Source organism: Cygnus olor, chromosome 1 (genome assembly GCF_009769625.2).
Source record: "Cygnus olor isolate bCygOlo1 chromosome 1, bCygOlo1.pri.v2, whole genome shotgun sequence".
NCBI lineage: Eukaryota > Metazoa > Chordata > Aves > Anseriformes > Anatidae > Cygnus > Cygnus olor.
Window position 1 is genome coordinate 143133637 of NC_049169.1, and position 19606 is coordinate 143153242.

A 19606-nucleotide genomic window follows, 5' to 3' on the forward strand; every position below is an offset into this window, starting at 1 on the left:
ATTTATTTATTTTAATCTCCTGATATTTAAAGCATAATAGGAACTTGCAGGACTACATTGTGTGTGACTGAAGGAGTTGTCTAAACCTTTTCTAGTGCAAAGTGTGATCTCTGGGAGTGCTGATGTCTGTCTGTACTTATAGGAAGGATGTGATTTCAGGGAAAGAGACTTCCTTAAGAAACTGTATTATCTTAGGTAGGAAAGAGAGTGTTATCTGTATCTGAGTACTTTGATCAGTTATAGATAAAGACTAAATTGCCATTGAATGATCTTCATGGCGGAACTTTTGCATAAATAATGTCCAACAAAGCAGCTGCTGCTATATGATAGCAGTGATCTCACAGAAAATAATGAGAAGGTGCTATAAAATAAACAACCACCTGGAAGTGATTATTTGGTGCTTGCATGTGTAGCACTGCTGATTCCCTTGGGAGCACATTCAATAGAATGGTAAGAATAAAGAATAAGTAGATTCTACCCCAACTCTTCTGCCATCTTAGGATCTTCTAAGCATTCTGGAAAAAAATCTCAGGCACTGGTGCGCCTCCCAGCCTCAGGCCTGCTAGTCAAGTGGAGGTGTCAGGTGGGAACCCCAGGTAACTTCCACAGACATGATTTCTCAACAACAGGTTTTTTGACCTTCCAGCTGGAACCTCATCCCAACTGTGTGTTGGTTCTGAAGCCAAAGGACAGCGCCAAATCAATATCTATATTATGGCTAGTGTAAAAGATAGTTTTATTAGAGCTCTGGCCAGATTTTGGATATAGTAGTGCCACAAGGTAGTGTTTGGAGCTGAGTTTTTAATAGATACAGCACCTCATATGAATTTTTTTTTTTAATTTTTCCCCAAATGTGATCTAGAATATACATGGGCTCTATGGATAGAGCAGTCTTGTGGGTGCGTCTTTTCCCAGTTATACATACAGACACAGAAAACAACCACAATTTTTTATAAGATTTTTTTTTTTAAAAGTACTATTTTTCTATTTTTCAAATCTAAATGCCCGAAGCAATCAACTTCAAAGTTTACCATCTGGCTGATAAAAGATACAGAATACTTTAGCCATATAGCAGGGAGTTCTGTAAGTGTATGAACTGATGAAAATAAGGTTCATAACAGAAATGGCAACCTTAGCTACAGAATTCCTTCACACCGTGATCTGTGTGAGTGTCTGATAATACATACCCTTCTGTTGGCACTTCTAGGACAATTCCTGTTTAAGACAGCGTACAAATATGTATAGCCAACAATATATATTACAGCTATTGACCTTGGACCTAAAGATCAATCAGCAATCTCAGTTAATATACCCCTAGATAGGCATCAGGGGAGTAACAGCAGCAGCTGCTGTATAGATTTTACAAGGCTTGCTTTCTTGTGTGCCTCTGTACAGAGCAAAGCTGAAATACGCCGGTATTGAGTGAGCTAAACAAAAGCCATATCTTTTTAGGGAAGTAGGAAGTTTAGAGCAGCCACTAATGCAGACAATGAAAGTTAGTATTTCCTTTATTATGTACACAGAGCAATCCATGTTCGGTGGCATATAGTAAGCACGTACATTATCGTGGCTGCACACACATGCACAAAGAGAGAAGGATGAAAGGAAGGGATTCAGAGCTATTAATTGGGATTTGCATTCTAATTTATTCTTGCCACATAAAAAGAAGAAATGTGGTGCTGGTGGCTCCCCATTTTTCCCGTGCACAATCCGTCCACAGTGCTTGCCTGGGATCAGGAAAGGCTACCTTTGTTTCATGTGCATCTGCTCTTGCTAGAGTGCAAAAATCATCCTTTGTTGCGCTAGGAAGCAGGAAGTGTGCACAGAGGTGTGAGAAACCCAAGATCCCTGCTGTGACTTGCTATGACCTCCCCAGCGGCTTACACCCACAGCACAATGCAGTCATTAAAAACAGGTACACATGAAATGACCCGGTGCCTCATCAGCTTGGACACGCAGCACTAACTGCTCTGATGAGGAATTCGTCTTTTTTTCTCCTCTTCACAACCCTGGCTGTGCACTCAGGAGAAAGGGGGACTGGCGATCCCTCTCCTCGCCTCCTTACCCAACAACCCACTGGGTACCACATCACACATCCCTCTCCATCTCTCTGCACCCTTTGTTTCCAGCGGCGCCTTCAAAGGCACAGTCGGTGGGTAGAGGGGAGGGAGGGGGGGGGAAAAAAGGGATATTTACTTACAGAGCAGCAGCGGGCAGCTAGTGTCACCTCCCGGACCAGGGGCAGGGGATCACGTCCATTAACAAATGGGTAATGAGCACACCGGCCTGCCTGCAGAGGAGAGCGGTACAGCCAGCCGGGGCTTCCTAGTGCCTGCCCAGAGCAGCTCTTCTCATTTCAGCTCTGCAGGCAGCGTGGTGTGGAAGCAGGCTGCTGCCTTCCCCAGCCCAGCGAAACCCCTCGCTATCATTTTACCATATAAGGAGACAAAAGGATCGGAGACACCCGTTCTTGTAGGCTCCCTGCAGCTGGCACCCGGCACTTGCTCTCTTCCAAGGGTGTAGATGCTTCCCCCTCCTAAACATCTCAGCTTTGTTGGCCCCCTTCCTAAAATAAGGCTCCCCCCCACCTCGCCTTCTCCAGCCTTTGTTTCTTTAAACCCCTGATGCTTATTTAATAACGCGGCTTCGCCAAAGCCGAGGGATCCTGTTTTACAGCAAGTCAAAGCCAAGCATTTGTAAGTCTCTTCACCTGGCTGAGAGAGCGAAGCGTTGGGTTAAAATCAGTAGTTTTTATTCACTTTGGCTATTTTGCCTGCTGTGACAGTGCCTCGCCCAGAGAGGAGTGAAACAAGCTGTCTCTCCCGTTCATGGTGAGGTGCACATTTTTACGAGGAGCAAGTGTGCAGGCTTTTCCTTATGAGCACTCAGAGCCTGTTCTTGTTTCTCCCCACCCTTCTTTCTTTGTGAGTTCCCCCTGTAGTGAGGAGGAAAAAGAAGAAAAGCAGGGGAAATTAGTGAAACCACAAGCCCCTTGTGTAAGAGCAAGCCAAGGGAACAGATTGTCTTGGTACATGCTCGGGACCCAGCAGAGAGCCCTGCCAGTGGGCACACACTAAAGAGAGGGGAACCGTTAATCCTCCTATAACCAGGAACTAATTTTTCTGCTTCAAAATCCAATTTCATATATCAATCATTCTAGCAGAAACACATTCTGTTAATCAAAACAGCGAGGGTCCTGGGAAACCTCCTAGGGGGAAGAATTTGGATCAGAAGCACCTGGGGGATGTCTGCTCTCTGCCACCTGAGGGGCAGAGAGGTGAGGCAATCCAGGGTGATACCTCAGTAGTTACCCGTGCATGCCAAGCCAAGAGGAGGCGCTTTAAATTCAGTGCTTTAAACCCTAAGAGAAACTAATAGGATGAAAAAGTAAAGCCCATTAGCCTGAGATATTGTTGCTGTTGTTTTTCATCCAGACGATGCAAGATAATCCTGTGTCCTTTTGTGTTGGACGCTGGGTCCTGGCGCATGCTTGGGCAGTGGTACAGCTATGCAGATCACTAAACCACAGGATGTTTGAGGCCACCAGGCCCAAGGCCTGCTCCAGCAGGGCCACCCAGCGCTGGCTGCTCAGGATCATCTCCTGGTGGCTTTTGGAGATCTCCAAGGAGGAGACCCCACAGCATCTCTGGCCAACCTGAATCACCCGCTCAGTAAAAAAGTACCTCCTGAGATGGGTTTGCTAAGGGTATCTCCTGAAAACAAACAAACAAACAAACAAACAAAACACAAACTGACAAAACACAGCAAACAAATAAAAGCAAAAAACCAACCCCCTTGTGCCAGAACCCTGACTTGTACTCACTTTCATCTTGAGTACCTGAAAGGCAGTCAGATTTGAATGGGGAGGAATGTATTATTATGTCCCAGCTCTACTTGAAATCTACCAAAAGCACAGACAGAATAAAATGGTAGGAAAGGGCCATTCCTAGCTCTTCTCTACAAATGGGAGTTGTTTTGATGTCCATCAATGCCCATGGGTCTGTCTGTCTGTTGCTGCAGCCCTTACAGTTGCATTTTCAAAGCACAGGCATTGTGCCCTGGAGGACCAGCCACAGCTGTATGGGACTATGGAGTTCGATTCCATGGCAATTAAAGCTCATTTAAATCAAAGCTGCTGCTCTCCCCAGCCATGTGTCACTGGCTGTTCGCTTGCATTGGCACTGGCACTGGCAGATGAGTTAAACCAGACAGGGAGTAATTTTCAGTGAGCCCTTGAGCTACCATGGGGTTGTAACCATTTATTGGAAGAGCTGCTGGATGGGTTTCCAGTCCTATCACTTGCCTGATGCCCTTGGACAAGACATTGAATCTTTCTAGTCTTTAGTTTCACCATCTGTAAATACAGATCTCAGGACAGATACACTCTTATGTGAGTTGTTAGGAAATTGACAAAGTCTTGATTAATGCATAATAATAATAATCCTCATAATCTTTATTTTAGCTTAAATTATTGCACAGTGGCAACAAAAACTCTTAATTTCCATCTTAGTTGTAGTTTGGAACTCACCTTTGTTTTAGAAGTGGATGTAAAGAAGAAAAATGAGCCCTGAAGGTGATTAGATTTGGGCTATTTGAATCAGTTTATTTCCAGACCTTTCTAAATCAAATTAAATATTCAACAAATTAAATATTCAAACAAATTAAATACATTTTTTTTTTTTCCATTTCTATGATATTTTCACTTCCCTATCTGTCCACTGACAGCCAAGGCAGCAACTCTGCCAGAGATATTTTGATGTGACCTGCTGTTATACACTATAATGTTTTCCACAATTACAAGTTAAAAATACATACTGTTTCTAGCTGGAATTGTTCAGCTTAACTGTTCCAGGCCATGAGTTGACTTTGGGAAGATAAGATCATTTTTGTCTGATTTAATCAAACATCTCTGAGTCCCTGAAGGCAGAAGAGCCTCTGCTGATTTATAACCTGATGATCTGTGGGGTTGTGGGCTCACCATTGGCCCTGAAGCTCAGCAGGTCAAGCCTGCATGGAGCTGGAAAGGGGTGAAGGAAAGTTACCAGACAGCACAGTTTGGTGCACTCCACCAAACACTACCAGAGATTGCAAGAGGAACCTCTGACCTCATATTCACTGTCAAAAACCCGCATACCCTCTCTCCCACTAGCATTAAATCCATTGGGGGAAAAGAAAATGTATTTCCTTAATTGTCAGGCAGACAGTGAGGAAAGGGATGGCAAGGGGGATGGGAAGTTTGTTTGCTTGTTTCTTTGTTTGTTTGTTTATTTATTTATTCAACCCATTGGCAAATTTAATGGTTTTGTGACTTTTTTTTTTTTTAAACTTCATTGGTTCTCTGATTAGCTCAGCCGTCTTCAAGGCCTGAGTGGAAACAATTCAATGAAGACATCAGGCAATATCTCTAAAAGGAAGCCTTCATTTAGGGCTGAAAATACAAATACCTTTCAGTGCCATCTTGTGATTCAGAAACATACCTTGTGGCTTATAAATTCATCATAGAGGTAGTATTTATGTAGCATTTGTTGTTTGTTCTTCAGTTGACTGTGTGTCGTAACAGGTTTAAATCTGATATGGAGAAGGCCATACCACACATATGGGAAATGAGATGGAAAACGTGTTCTTCTCATACTGGAACTTCTCAGTGATTTTAGTAATCCCTCAGAAATCTCACTTTAGCTACTATGTTGATGCCTCAATAACTACTATTTCAGCACTCACCTCCTTTTCTGGCTGAAATGAACGAATCAAGAAAAATAGTGGAAAAAGGTGTCTGGAAGTGTAATTTTCCTATTTCTCCGAAGTTGAGTCACAGAGAAATTTAATGTCTCTGAGGGGGCAAGGGAGGTGGAAAACTAAGCTTTAAAGCTTGAAAATGGCTAAGCTACTGACTGATTTCTCCCATCACAATCTTATCCTGTCAACTGTTACGTTACTTTATCAAAATTCAGCAAATCCTTTTCTGATGCTGGAACCCATGTAACACAAGCTTCCATTGAACATGAGAGGGTGCGTTTAGGAGAACTGCTGTTTTTGGCACTGCTGTTTAGGAAGTAGTATAGACTTATGCAGGCATTGCATTTTAGTTCATTAAACCTGAAATAACAACCAGGCAATATTAAATCTTTCTGAAATTTCATTCTTATAGGATATTCTCAAATATGTAGTTATTCTCAAGCACACGAGAAATATACAAAGGGTAAATGGCTTGGCTTTAGTCTATATTTTATTTCCCCATTCAGTCTCCCAGTCATAAGTCTTTTTGCAATATTCTGATCTTTTTTTTTCTTTCCCTGGGTGATGAAAGTGTCAAACAGAAATACTCAGCCAGTAAGACGCATCAGAGTTTCACAGACTCTGAAGAAATTACAGATACTTTTAGACGATCCATTAAATCCACTGCAACCAAAGCAGACAAAGACCTTTATATGAGCTGGAAATCTGTCTACTTTGGATGGATGCAAAACTTTTATTTTTATGTGGGTGTTTATTCTAAAACAATGTGAAAAGTGTAATACTTTAGAAATTCCAACTAATTTGGAAAAAAAAAAGAATGTTTTAGTTTTTAATTGTTTTCACAGATAGTTTTAACAATTTTCTGCAGTGAATTTAGAGGAAGATGCCATAGCTCAGTAGCACTGAGAAGCTTCTGTTTTTCTATAGGGAATGTTATTGTCAGAAAGATGACATTGTTATGTGATAAGATAGGTGATACTGACTCAATTTCAAGGCTAACTTTGTGATAAAGTAGTCTGTGGTGGTGCTGAGAGCAGTTTAGACCACTTATGTTTAGATCTTTATGGTCAGTTTGGACAAAGACTTTGTTCCATTTTTACAGTTAATCATGACCTTCTTTTCTACCTAGTTAGCTGCTCTTTCATTCAAGAAATCTATCTCCTGAAAAAGTTGCCTCAAAGCAAACGTGGTCATGTGACACTGGCCAACATGTGGTCTGCCTCCATCTCTGTATTGTCCTTTCCCCATGGACTGTTGAGATGCAGGGATGCATCTGGATGCTTGCAGATGATACAGGCAGAAAAGCAGCTATGTCCCTGCTGCTGGCACTCCCTCTGTCTCAGTCATGGTGACGGACATCTCTTGACACTGATGAGTGGTTGTGCATGAATTGAGGGGACCAGGGGAGAGAAGAGCAGTGGTGCTCAAGGAAGGTGGGGATGGAGCACAAGAGAGGAAGCTTCGATGAGCAGGTTAGGGTTTAAAGAATCTGGTAGCTGTTAAGGAAAATCCTGGTTCATGATGATTGAGTTTTGGAAGTGCCACAGGATCAAGACTAGAGCTTCTGACAAGAGTTGGGTTGTCTTTAAAAATGCTAACTCTTCTGTTACTCCTAGACACAGAACCTTATTTAAAAAGACCATCTTAAAAATGAAGATCAGAAAGCATTTGTTCTCTGCTTTGTTGCTCAAAGTATTCTCTCTGTATGTTGTAGAGGAGACACAGGTAATAGCACAGAGCCCTGTGTGGAGGAGCTGTTGCTTTTTGCATTTCCCCTCAATTCATCTTGATTGTCATGCAGGGCTCGGTGTATGACAGATGGGAAGAGGCTTTTGGGTTTCCTACCCCTGTGGATGGAACCCGAGCTAACAAATTGCTGCAGAGTTTGCAGTAATTGCTGGTCTTCTGAACTGGCAAATGCTACCCCTTAATTTAGGATTTATTCATTTTGGTATAATCATGATTTATAGTTCCTTGTTTCAGACACACGAAACAAGAACACTGTGATTGTTCCAAATAACTGATTGCTCTGTGTTTTTGATCACACGAGAGACAGGGAATTCTATAGGAAATACCTCACATATCTGGTTACTCCCCTCAGTGCACCCAGCATGCTCCAGTGCTTTTAGGAAAAGTCCCCTTTCCAGAATCCTGCCCCCTCTCACTGCTCCACTGCTCACGGTTTCTCCTCCAAAATGTTGCTTCTGAGTGAATAATTTCCTCCTGCTCCCCTGAATGCTTTTTCTGCCTGCGTCCCTGACATCTTTTACAACCCTCTAGGAAGAGCCAACAGCAACGTTTGTAGCTGCCACTTCCCACTATCAGCGAGTCAGAGTCCAGGGGAGCTTCTGAGCAAACTGAGGTTCATAAAACTGAGCAGTTGGCAGGCACCTCTAGAACTCATCTAACCCATTGTCAAGGCAGGATTGACAACATCTAACTTGTTCCTGGCAGATCTTCAACTAGTCTGACCTTAACGATTAATGGGGCTCTATAACCTCTGTAACCTCCAAAGTCAAATACAAATAAGTTTTGACAATCCAACATAGATGTAAAAACACAGAGAGAAAGGAAACAGCATTCAGACCAGAGTTTGCAGTCTAATATGAATGTCCGATGACTAGCACCGGGCAGAACCTGTAAGTTGCACGTATTAAGACGATGCTATAGCAATATGAGAATCACTGTGTAGAAGGGCTCCTCTAACTCATTATCCTAGCCTTCAGGTCTAAGAAATATTTTAGGAAGAAAGTGAGAATAGCTTGCAGTCATATCTCCAATTAATACTCCCCCAAAACTTCTAACAATGTTTGGTTCAGGGATTTTTCAACTTGGAGTCACTATCCATACAGAATATCACTTCCATGAACTTGCAGTTACCTCCCGATCCCATGAAACCTTCAATATTTACAATTTCCTGTAATAGATGGTTCTTCTCTATGTTGTCGAAGAACCATCTCTATGTTTGTTTTCAACATAATACCCATTAGCTTTATTTGATGCACCCTAGGTCTTACTTTTGAAGAAATAATCACCATCTGATCTTTATTCATACTCTAAAAGCTGCTCATGTCTTTATCCATCTTTATTGTACCTCCTCTCAGCTATCTCTCTCCCAGGCTGGTGAGTCCCAGGCTATGTAGTCACTCTGCAAAACCCACTCCCTATGTTTTATCCTCTTTCTGCAAACTTTTTCCAATATGACAATTTACTTTCTCAGATGATGTGACCAGAACATTCAATTTGCTTTTTGGCTGCTTTTGAGCATGTAGTCAGCTCAGAAATATTATTTTATAGATGAAGTTGTGCTTTTCCTCTTGTGTGCTGCTTTGTGCTCATCAGCATTCAGTTTAAGATGCTACTGCAGTGTCCAACCACCCTGTTTCCTAAGATCCTTCTGCTTCTCAGTCTTCGTAGAATTACGCTATTGATCTCCTTTTACTGCAAGAGCTGCCTCTTTTTCTTTCAACCAACTTTATATAATCTGTGAGAGATCTTCCCTCTTATTCTGTGGCTGCTTACAGGTTTTTAAGGGTGTTTGGTGAGAGGTCTTATTGCATATGTGGAAAAGCACAAGTAAGATACTGCCAACCAAACGACTCCTGCATCTGCATGCTTCTTACTGTCTTATAGGAACCCGATGGATCTGTGAAGCTTGATTTCCCTTTACAAGGTTGTACTGAATTTCTCCCAATGTAAAATATTTATCCTTCTTCTCTATCCTGCATATTAATTTCTGCTAAATTTATCAGATTTGCCAGGATCGAATTCCCCCAGTTTCTCTTGGAATCATTTTTAAGAGCTGGCACTATATTAGCTACTTTCAGGTGCTCATTTCTAAGCCTGTTTTATTTTGAATAAGAGGCCATGCATTATACTTATTTCAGCTGTTTCATCACTGAGTCCCTTCAGATGTCTTGCATGAACATCATGTTGTTCTAACATTTCCTTCCTATTTATTTTGTTTATTTGTTCCATACCTCTTTTACAGACACTTTATCTTGAAATAGATTCTCTGATGATCCCCACAGGGTAGTGTTCTTCTGTGGGAAACTCTCCAAGTTCCTCACAGTGAACACAGGAGCACATTTTTTTTCCCCTTCCCCCCCCCCCCCCCCCCCCCCGTTACAGCTTTCTCTGTCCTGAGGACTCCTTTTATGTCCTGGTTATCTATTGGCCCCATCATTCCCCAAAACATTCCCCTTGTCTTGAATTCAAAAGAAGCATATGGTAACAAATCACTTTCCAGATTACTTCAGAATACGAATATATTTCTGTAAGTAGAAGCAACCACTTTTTTTTGATTTGAATATGACTGGGAACACACTGTTTTGCAAAAAGATCCTTCTGTATGGCAACAGATTTTTCTGCTCAACCTCCATACTACACATATTCCGAGAGGGTCAAAGATGTAGGCTTAGACATTTATTATGATTCAAAATATGAGCTTAGATTGTGCACTTTGAAGTAGAGTCCTTGCTATTGATCCTCTTAGGCCTTTGCTTACTTTGAACCCTATAAGTGTTCAGGCCCTTTAAATAATAGGATTAAAGCAATCATTTGGTTGCTGATGTGAATTTCATGTCTAACACTTCACACAGAGCTCAAAAAATATATTATCCATTGTCAGCCTGGTAGACATTGTGTTGGATTGCGTTTGTCTCTGGCAAGTTTGTATTCACATGGCTTTCTGGTGGAGTTGCTGTCTTAATGTGAATGAAATTCAAATGCTGTGAGTAAAATGAAATAAATCCATATAACAATGACTTGTCTTGAAGACAACGTGTTGCATGCTGCAAGACAAGTAATTTTTGAACTATTAGAGAGGAGTCAGAAATCACATTATGAAGGAGTGTTAGTCCTTTCATTTATCCCCAATGTCTAACCTTAAAATCCAATGAGTCCTTGCTGGGCTGCTCTCGTATGGATGCGTTACATGACTGAGCACTGCCTGGCTGGCTGGCTGCTTCCTGGAGAGCCTGTCCACAGTGGTGCTGGCTCTTCCATATATCCAGAAGGATTTTCATGAATCCATACAGCTCATTTGAAAGGAAGAATTCTTAACACTTGGATGTCCAGAAAAAAAAAAAAAAAAGAAAAAAAAAGGAAAAAAAAAAGATGGGAAGGGGCTGGCTTGTCCATCAGCAAACACAGAGCCAACAGGCAGAAGAAACTTCTCTCACAGGAGAAGTCAGAGTAAGACCTGCTAGAAAGGCACACTGCTCTGCTTTGGTGCCCACTGATCTTCTACAGCCATGTCCATGTTGCTTCCCCTCCTGGCTTTGAATTTGAGCATGCCTTGGACCCAGAGCTGTTTGCCATTTCTTTTTTTAAGCTGCATACCCACCCTACATTTGCATTTGAAATTACAAGAGGAGAAGGCAGAAAGAAGGTAAGGCTGCTAGGTCTCTGCTACCCCTGCTGCTCTGATTCAGCAAATGAAGGAACCATTACCAAAGCAGGCAACTGGGAGGAGGGGCAGACTCCAGTAGGAAGCGATGATAACAGGGAGAGGAATAGTTGGGGTGAAGGTTGGCTGTGCATTCCAAGACATCCTTAGCATGCTCGTTGGGCGTTCCCGCTTGTGGTGTGGGGAGAGGGCACCTCTGTGTGTGTATTTTGCCACTGGAAGCAAAGCAAAGGCTGCTAAGAAGAAAAGGATGGATGAACAAACTGGCCTCACATTCTACAGCCTTCTGCCTGTGCCAATGTCAGGGAGATCTCAGGGTGACTACATATTATGTGATCACATCTGATACTATGTTTATATAATCAAGTCCATATAATCATACCCTCTGCTTACCTACCAGTATTCCACAGCAACAAATAATTGTGTCAGAATACTCCAACTGCACTAACAAATCTGGATCATCCTGAGGTTATGAATCTGCAAGACTGTGAGAATTAAATAAGATGACATTAGAAATAATGCTATGGTTTTGTTTAAGGTTGTGGTCAACAAAAAAACGTGAACCTTACTACCATGAAACTCAGGAATGCTTCTGCAGCCAGTCCTGGAGGTCTCACTCAGAATAAAACTCTTACTGAAGGTGATGAGATTTTTGGGTGGAGGGTGGAAGAGTTTAAAAATGAATGGCTTTGGTTAATACCAAATAAGAAATGACAAATGTCTTTTATAATAGGTTAGTTATAATGTTTGAATATTCTCCTGTTAACTGTCTCACCAACAAACTTACATATGTGGTTTCCATGAGTAGGGCAACTGCTATTCTTTTTCTTATTTTAAATGGTCAGTCAAAATGACAGACTCCAGTATCCTAGGTGACTGGTTGTCATTGGTACCATAGTCACATTGTTTTGAGAAGATCAGTAAAAATAATTAGGAATGCAAATCGAACACATAACATCAGTCAAGAAAACACCAACCATCATGCTAAATATCTTATCACTATTCAAAGTTTCTATAAGGGACTGCTAATGTTTCCACCATAATTTTGAATTTTTCAGAGACTCTTGACTTTGAACAAAGAGATGCATTGGACTAAAAAAAATATCAAGACATGTTGGCTGAAAAGACTACTGTCATTACAAATTTTTGAATAGATTTGTGTCGTTTTCTCCCTGCAGATAATGGGGCTAGTGGAATGAATGATCTAGAAAATCATCACCATTCAGTCCCTGCTTCTAGGTCTCTCTGCTCTTTCATAACCCTTTGTTCCTGAAAAAACTCTTTTACACCCTCTTGTTTTGAGAGGCAAAGTCACTACTGCAGAATATTGCACTCTGTTACAGTCCCACCAAGCTAGGCAAAATTCCAAACAAAATATTTCCACTTCCTGCTTTGGTGGAAGTCTTGACTCCACTAGAAGCACTTTCCATTCATCTGACATGCTCCTTCCTATGCTCAGGGTCTCACTTTGCAGTCTGGAATGAGATTTTCAAGAGTTTCTACAGCACCAAGATAGCCTTGATTCACCTCATGAACCTCCAGAGTCTCCCAAAACTCATCAGTATACAGGGAAATACAGGAAGTAAACGTGGCAAAGGCTAAAGATGAAAAGTAAACCTAACACAGTTCTTATTACAGACAGTTTATATTACTACAGCACCCTGGTTTGTGAAAGTAGAAAGGGAGAGAGGGTTTGTGGGTACTAGTCAGGGACTTGTGATAACACTGCCCATTCCTCAATCAACAAAATGCTCTGTGTAACCTGTACAAATAGTTTATGGTGGTGCCAATTTCACCCTATTTTAACTGACCAAATTTTAGTAATCTAAACTGGCTGCCTGTGATCCCACTATAGTGGAAAAGGAAAGAGAGGTTCTTGCAATGGCTGATTCATTAGACACCTATTGAGGACGAAATGAACTGCCCTATAGAAGTACTTTTCTTTCCTCATTGGATCTAGAGGGAACCTAGAAGTCTAGTTCAGCCGGACACCTGACCTTGCGTAGCCAAAGTTAAGCAGGCATGTCCAGGAGTGGAATTCACACACCTCAATTCATCTGCTGTATTTTCCCTTACTTTATTGTGCAGAGCTGGACACGACATCACTCATGCTGACTTTTACTCAGATGAGAGGAAGAGAAGGGATAGTCTCTCACCAAGACTTCTTTCTTGGAGCCCTGGGTCACTGCAGCCCTGACTTGGGTCTCACAGCCTGCCAATCCTCACCGCACTTTGACACTTGAGTCTACTTTTGGACCTGGCTCTTACTTCTCATTTCTAAATTAGGAAAAAAAGTGCTACTTTTCTCCCCTAAAAGGACATTGTGAGATGAAATAAAACAAAGACTATAAAGCAACTCGACAATATGAAAAGTGAGCCATATGATTACCCAATACAGAAGCTGTTTATCCTGTGCTCATTCAAACTCCTGACCTGGGGTTTAAACCCAGAATTTGAAAACTTCCACAAAAAAGGAATTATTCTGATAGCTTCCTGTCTTTTATTGTTCTGTACCAGGAGTGCCATGCCAGTTTTAGCACATCTTTCTTGTTGTATTATAAGTGGTGTCCTAGCCCCCAGAGTGACATGTTGCTTTCTGTGCCTGCATTTCCAAACACACCCAACACCAGTGGCATGGGGAGTGTTGCACTGAGACAGTGGAATGCATAGGAAATCAGGATACTCAGAATTTAAAAAATGGGATAGATGACCAAATAATGGGCTTCTGTGTGGTGGTGGGAGGGCTTCTGAGGATTGTAGATATTCGTGTTTTCGTATGGTAATCTCTAGGCAAGCAGGGCTTTGCTTCCCTAGCTGCAGACTACCAAAAAGGGTCACTGTTACCTATTTCCCTCCAAAAGAAAATATGCAAATTTCTAGTAAGACTTTGGTGAAAATCCCTTAAGCTTCACAGGAGAATATGCTGATTTGAAAGCTCACTGGCTTTGTTTGCCAATTGTTTGAAACAATTTCTGTTCCTATGTCTTTGCCCATTCTGCTCCCATGACAATGGGATTTGAAAATGTACTTGTTTTCCTTTTTTAAAGAGTGTTTTCTGCTCATTCTTTTTGATATGAAAGTTTCACTGAGACAGCAGGAAATAATGACTACAAAAGAAAACCTGCACAACTGGCTTCACACAAAATGTTACTCAAAATATAAAGTAGAATAGATGGAAAATATCTTTTCTTCTTGCTCTTTCAGTTTCACTACTTCGCAGTGGCATTTGTAATGGTAACCAGTAAATCCACCTCCAGCAGAAACATTTTGTGAAGTTGATGAATCCCTTTAAAATGTGTATTGTTAGTGTTCCTTCCATGTTTGTGTCAGAATGAGTTGAGTGAAAACAGACAGGATTGCTCAAACTACTTTCAGAAAAACTGGGACTCTGTGTAATATGACCTATGCTTCTCTGAGCTAATCAGTATTATATGATGAACATTGTTGAAGCTGCCTGAGATTTATCAGTATGAAACTGTACTCACTGAGATATAAAGTCAGAGATAAAATATTGCAGCCAGCAATAATTCATCTAACTGAAAAACAAGTGTCTGAAACATTCAGATTGCCTATGCTCTGCTTAAACAATACAGATATATATATACATATAAAAAAAAAAAAAAAAGAAAAAAGAAAAGAAAAGAAAACTGGTATGCAAAAATGTGAAAACCCTTTGCTGATGAAAATCTACACAAGTTTGGTACTATACAAATAAGGAGAAAAAAAAGAGAGAAAATCTGAGGTTTATTAAAAGTGGATGTTTCTGAGAAAATTCCCATTGATTTCAGTGGGGTGAGGATTTTACCCCCAAGTAAGTATTCACATTCCCTTCTTTCTCTGTTTTTCTTCCTTGTAAAAATGGCCTTTTACATTTTCTGTATTAAAGAAGTGTTTGAATGAGTCTGCCCCCTCCCAGCCTCTTGCCAGCTGCAATCAAAGGTCTGCCTTGTTCTGATGGTTTGCTGTTTGGAAGGGAAAAAGTAAAGATATTCATGCATTAATCATATTTTCAAATGCTAGGTAAGAACAAAGTATTATTGTTGGAAAGATTGCCTTTAAAATGGGTTCACTTTGGGAACAGGCTTTTGGTCTTTTTGTTTTATTTCACTTTTAAATTCAAATCCAGTGAAAAATCACTGCACTAGTATGCATGTTCATGCATTTTTTCAAGCTAAATATCTTTGGCCAACATATTAAAAGATGTTTTGCTGCACGATTGGAATCCTACTTTTACTTCTTGTTTTTTAAGGGGGGATACCATCAGTACACCAGTGATGGTAATTTAACACTGAGTGCCCAACCAGAATAATTGTTTTATTCCTATTGTTTTAGCCTGAGGCTTGAATGATAGACAAAAAATTTGAGGACAAGAAAATTTCTAACATGGGGGAAGTGAGGGGGAGGGAACAGAACCAGGACACCACTCTATTAAAAATTGATAATTTTGTGCATGATTTCTTTATTGCACAATTTACGGCAAAAACCTATCAGTTGAGCATAGTTGCAGGATCTTAGAAAAAAAGAAAAATAAACAAAAAACAAAAAACAAACAAAAAAAAAACAAACCAAAAACAAAACAACAACAAAAAAACAGTCCAAGGGGAGCTGCAGGTCTGGATAGGGCAGATCCCAACACTTCCTGGTGGCCCACTCAGAGTCAACACTGTGCTCTTCAGTGGGAAGTGCTACTTTTGGTCTCCAATCAATTTACAAAACTCATTTCACCAGTGCAGGGGATGAGAAGATCAGAGCTCTGTATGGATCTGAACTGAACAGACCACAGTCTGGTGGTGAGACCATAACTGTGAGAGATCAGAGGAACATGCAGAGGCAACAGCAGTGGTGTTTGAAGAAGTTAAGCCTTCCAAGGCATCCTTGAGGGCTCAGTAAGCCTCTAGATAAGATAGATGTGTGTGCAGACTGTTTGGTATTTACCACTCCTTTTTTCCTTCTGTTTAAGTTATGTGCTGTTCTTCACATAAAAGACGGAGCAAGCTTGTTCCTAATCTTGCTGTCTCGACACTGTCTACACCAACGGTCATGGGCCCCTGCCAGAGTAATCCTGGACAGCTCAGCCAGACCAGACTTGCCAGCTGGGGATGTCCACCCTGAAAGTGGGTCTCCAACACAGTTGGGTTTGGACATGTGGAGGCATCCCCAGAGTCTGCGTCTATGGTCATAAATCAGAGAGGACGTCAGGACAGTCACAAAGACTCAACTGACCACACTGGCCAGTTGTCCAAATGCCAGCTAGGACCCTCCCACCTGGGCATGGCTTGGGAGTGAGCCCCATCCATTGGACTTTTTTTGGATGTGGCCACTCTGTTTTAGAAGCAAGGAGGGTGTAATTGCATGGACATGGACCGAGAGCATTGCAGGGTGCATAGTATGTACTTGTGTGGTGGGGCCAGAGACACAACCCTGGTACTGGGCCCAAGTTCACATTGTTGGCCCAGTCAACACTTGATGTGAATACTTAAATCTCAGCTAATGTCAGTGGACCCCAGCAATTTGGAACATCTAAGGGCCTGTCCTTTTTCTTTCAAATCTTCATTTAAGGATTGAGCCCAATCCTAAATACTTTGAAGTGAGGTGACCATTCGTACAAGACTTGGGTTTGGGTCAGGTCTAAGGAGTCCTGCTTTCCAGGACTGACAACAACCTGCAGTCATATCAAAGCCTACGGAGCAATTTGAAAGAAAACCTCCTTTCATTCAATTGCCTAACAGAGTAATAAACTTGCGTAAAATGTGGCAGCTTTAGTCCTTGTGCTACAAGTAAATTAGTATTTCTTACCTTTGTATTATACTTTAAGGTCCTTGGATGAAAGAGCCTTTCATTATAGGGATGTTTATATTAAAACTGTGTGTGTAGATGCATCCAAACACATGTACACATATGCACAAACAATCTTATTTTTCCAAGAGGTTGTCTTTTATGATCTTCATTTGAAAATTAATGCTCTCATGAGACGAGGTTAAAAGTAGTTTAATATAACAATGGTCTGATAATTGGCATTTGGTTGTTATTGCTAATGTTATTTTACAGTCTGGTTCTGAAGAATTCCTCCTTTGACACCCAGATATGTTTTAGTGCTTTTCCTTCTTTTCCCTTTTCACACAGCTGCTGTAATCCATATCAAGCAATTGTTCAAACATCAAACAAGCAAGCATCACTTGTAATTTGGCTTTCTTTTATTTCAAGGCCATTACGAAATGGTCTCAAAGAAGGAAAAAAAAATAAAATGTTCCCTCTGCCCTCTATTTTCCCCACTCTCTATTCATTTTCCAAATATTCATCATAAAGAAGAAAATTCTGATAGAGGGGAAAAATAAAACACACAAAACCAAAAAACAGCTAATCAGAATTTTTCTGCCTGAAGTCACTCAGTTTTCTATTCAAACCAGGAAAGTGTCTATAGTTAGACATGGTTGTATTCCTTCAGAACATGGAAACATGACAGCATATTATTAGTGCAGAAACTAAAGAGCAGCTGCTATTTAGCACCTGATTCCTAACAGCAGTCTGGAAATACAAAGTGAGACACGCTGTATGTGTCCTGGCAGCAAGAAATGAACAAACATCCTAAAATCCCCTCTTTCCATAAGAAAGAAGCTGTCCCCTTATGGTGTCTAAGCAGAGCCCTGAGAAACTTCCAGTCCCTGTTGCAAGGGGAAGGTGAAAAGGAGAACAGGGGCCAAATGACAGTGAAAAGCCAGACAAGTCACTGCCTTACCTTGCTGCAGCCTGGTGGTGCCTCTGCTCGTGAGCCCACGAGTGAGAGAAGACGGGGACAAAAGCGGAGACTCACGGCTTTATTGGGTTACCCACACTATGTATATAGCAATTAGGCAGTTAGGCATCCGTGCTCCAGATGAGCTATAAATATAATATCTCCAGAGCCCCAGCCACCCGGAGGAGATAAGGACCGCAGCACCTCTGTGCCACCAGCCTTTTAAGGCATCGTAGATAGGGCAGCACGAGGCCCCGATGGAAAGGGCTGCCGTGCTCCTGGCCTGCTCCCTTTGGGAGTGCCAGCTCTCAAAATACCCTCACCTACTGCCAGGAGCTCCTGCGCGGGTCCCTCAAAAAGCCAGAGTTATTCCATGGCTTGATATTTTAGCTGAGCTTTGAACAGCTCTATCTCCTCACTCAGATTATCCCCCAAGGCTCTGGGATTACCAGAAGTACCCTAAGAAATACCAGCTGCTCTGTGGATGCCCCAACTCTCCTTCATCTATCCATCCGTCTGTCCATCTGACCATCTGTCCCAGGTGTGCAGCCTCATTGCAGGGCAGTCTGTCCACCTCTTTCTGCCCTGTTTCAACCCTCAGCACTTCGTCTGGGGGAAGGCGGTGCCGGTGCTGACACTTCCCAGAAAGAAGAGAATGACGTTGGTGATCAGACTGAGGCCTGAATCAATTGCCGTGAGCAGGGGCCCCATAACTCAGGAGGGAGCTCTCCTCTCCGGGTTCCCTGCCCGCTGTAAGGGAGGAGTGGTGCTTGGTTCAGGGGGCACTCACACTTCTAAGGAATGAGAGATTAGAGGTGGAAGAAAGGTCTTTCAGCAGCTCACGTGGCGACAGCCTCTCTGGCTGCAGAGCAAAACCTGCCCAAGCAGAATTAGGGTCACAGCCGCCCTCCTTGCCAATGTTGTGCCCATGTATGCAATTTGCTGTGATTCTGCAGGGCAAGATGCAACAGAGACATGGCCCTTGGTCATCATTTTTAACTATTTTAAGGTGTTTTTTAAGGGGAGGAAAAGGAAATCCTCATTAATACAGGCAGGTGAAGAAATAGCATCGGGCAACCTCTACATGCAGGCAAATAAATGTCCTTTACACAGCAACATACATCTCAGGAGAAATACCGTGCTGTTAAACTGAGATTATCTGTTGTTCCCCCTCTCAGCTGAAGCAGGAGTATCTGCCATGGGATTCAATTTCTTTGATGGATTTGTCTATTATTTTCACAGTCCCAAAGAATGCCGCGTTCTCCTCACCTCCCTCTTCTCTTCAAAACGTTGGTAGATCAATAGTGTTTAGGAGATCATGTCACCTCCCAGCTCTTCTCTAAACAGTTTGTTTGAAGAGCAAACGTGGGTCAAAGCATGGAGCCTGGATACTAACAAAACCCCTGCCAGGTTTTCTGACATGACAGACTGATTTACCATTTGATATGGAGCCCAGTCAGGTTTTATGTTTTTAATGCCAAGCCAGTCAGAAGCTGGCATTTGGAGGATTCATCCTGACATCAAAAAGCTCATAACAACACGTCCTCAGCTCCTGCCAAGCAACATAATTTGACAGTGAGAGTCAAGTCTCCTGGAACAGGCGACATCTGCCTTTGTCCATGAAAAGCCTCCCAGCTTCCAAGCACAAGGGACTAGGAGCATAACATAGAGACTTAGGTAAAGGAGATATGAGAATTATCCCACAGTTTCTTGATGAAAATATTGTT

General features: G+C 41.8%; 1 protein-coding gene across 3 annotated transcripts in view; it reads right to left on the minus strand.

Annotated features, from left to right (window-relative positions):
* Nucleotides 1-7558, minus strand: part of FHL2 (four and a half LIM domains 2) — a 33596-nt gene extending 26038 nt beyond the window's left edge. The window contains exon 1 of one of the 3 annotated variants that reach the window (XM_040536628.1): nt 7553-7558. The gene's annotated coding sequence lies outside the window, so the exon portion shown is untranslated. Of the gene's footprint in view, nt 1-2200; nt 2483-7552 lie in introns of those variants that run through there. The other 2 variants (XM_040536618.1, XM_040536607.1) reach the window with 2 other exon arrangements.
* Nucleotides 7559-19606: the final 12048 nt, after the last annotated feature.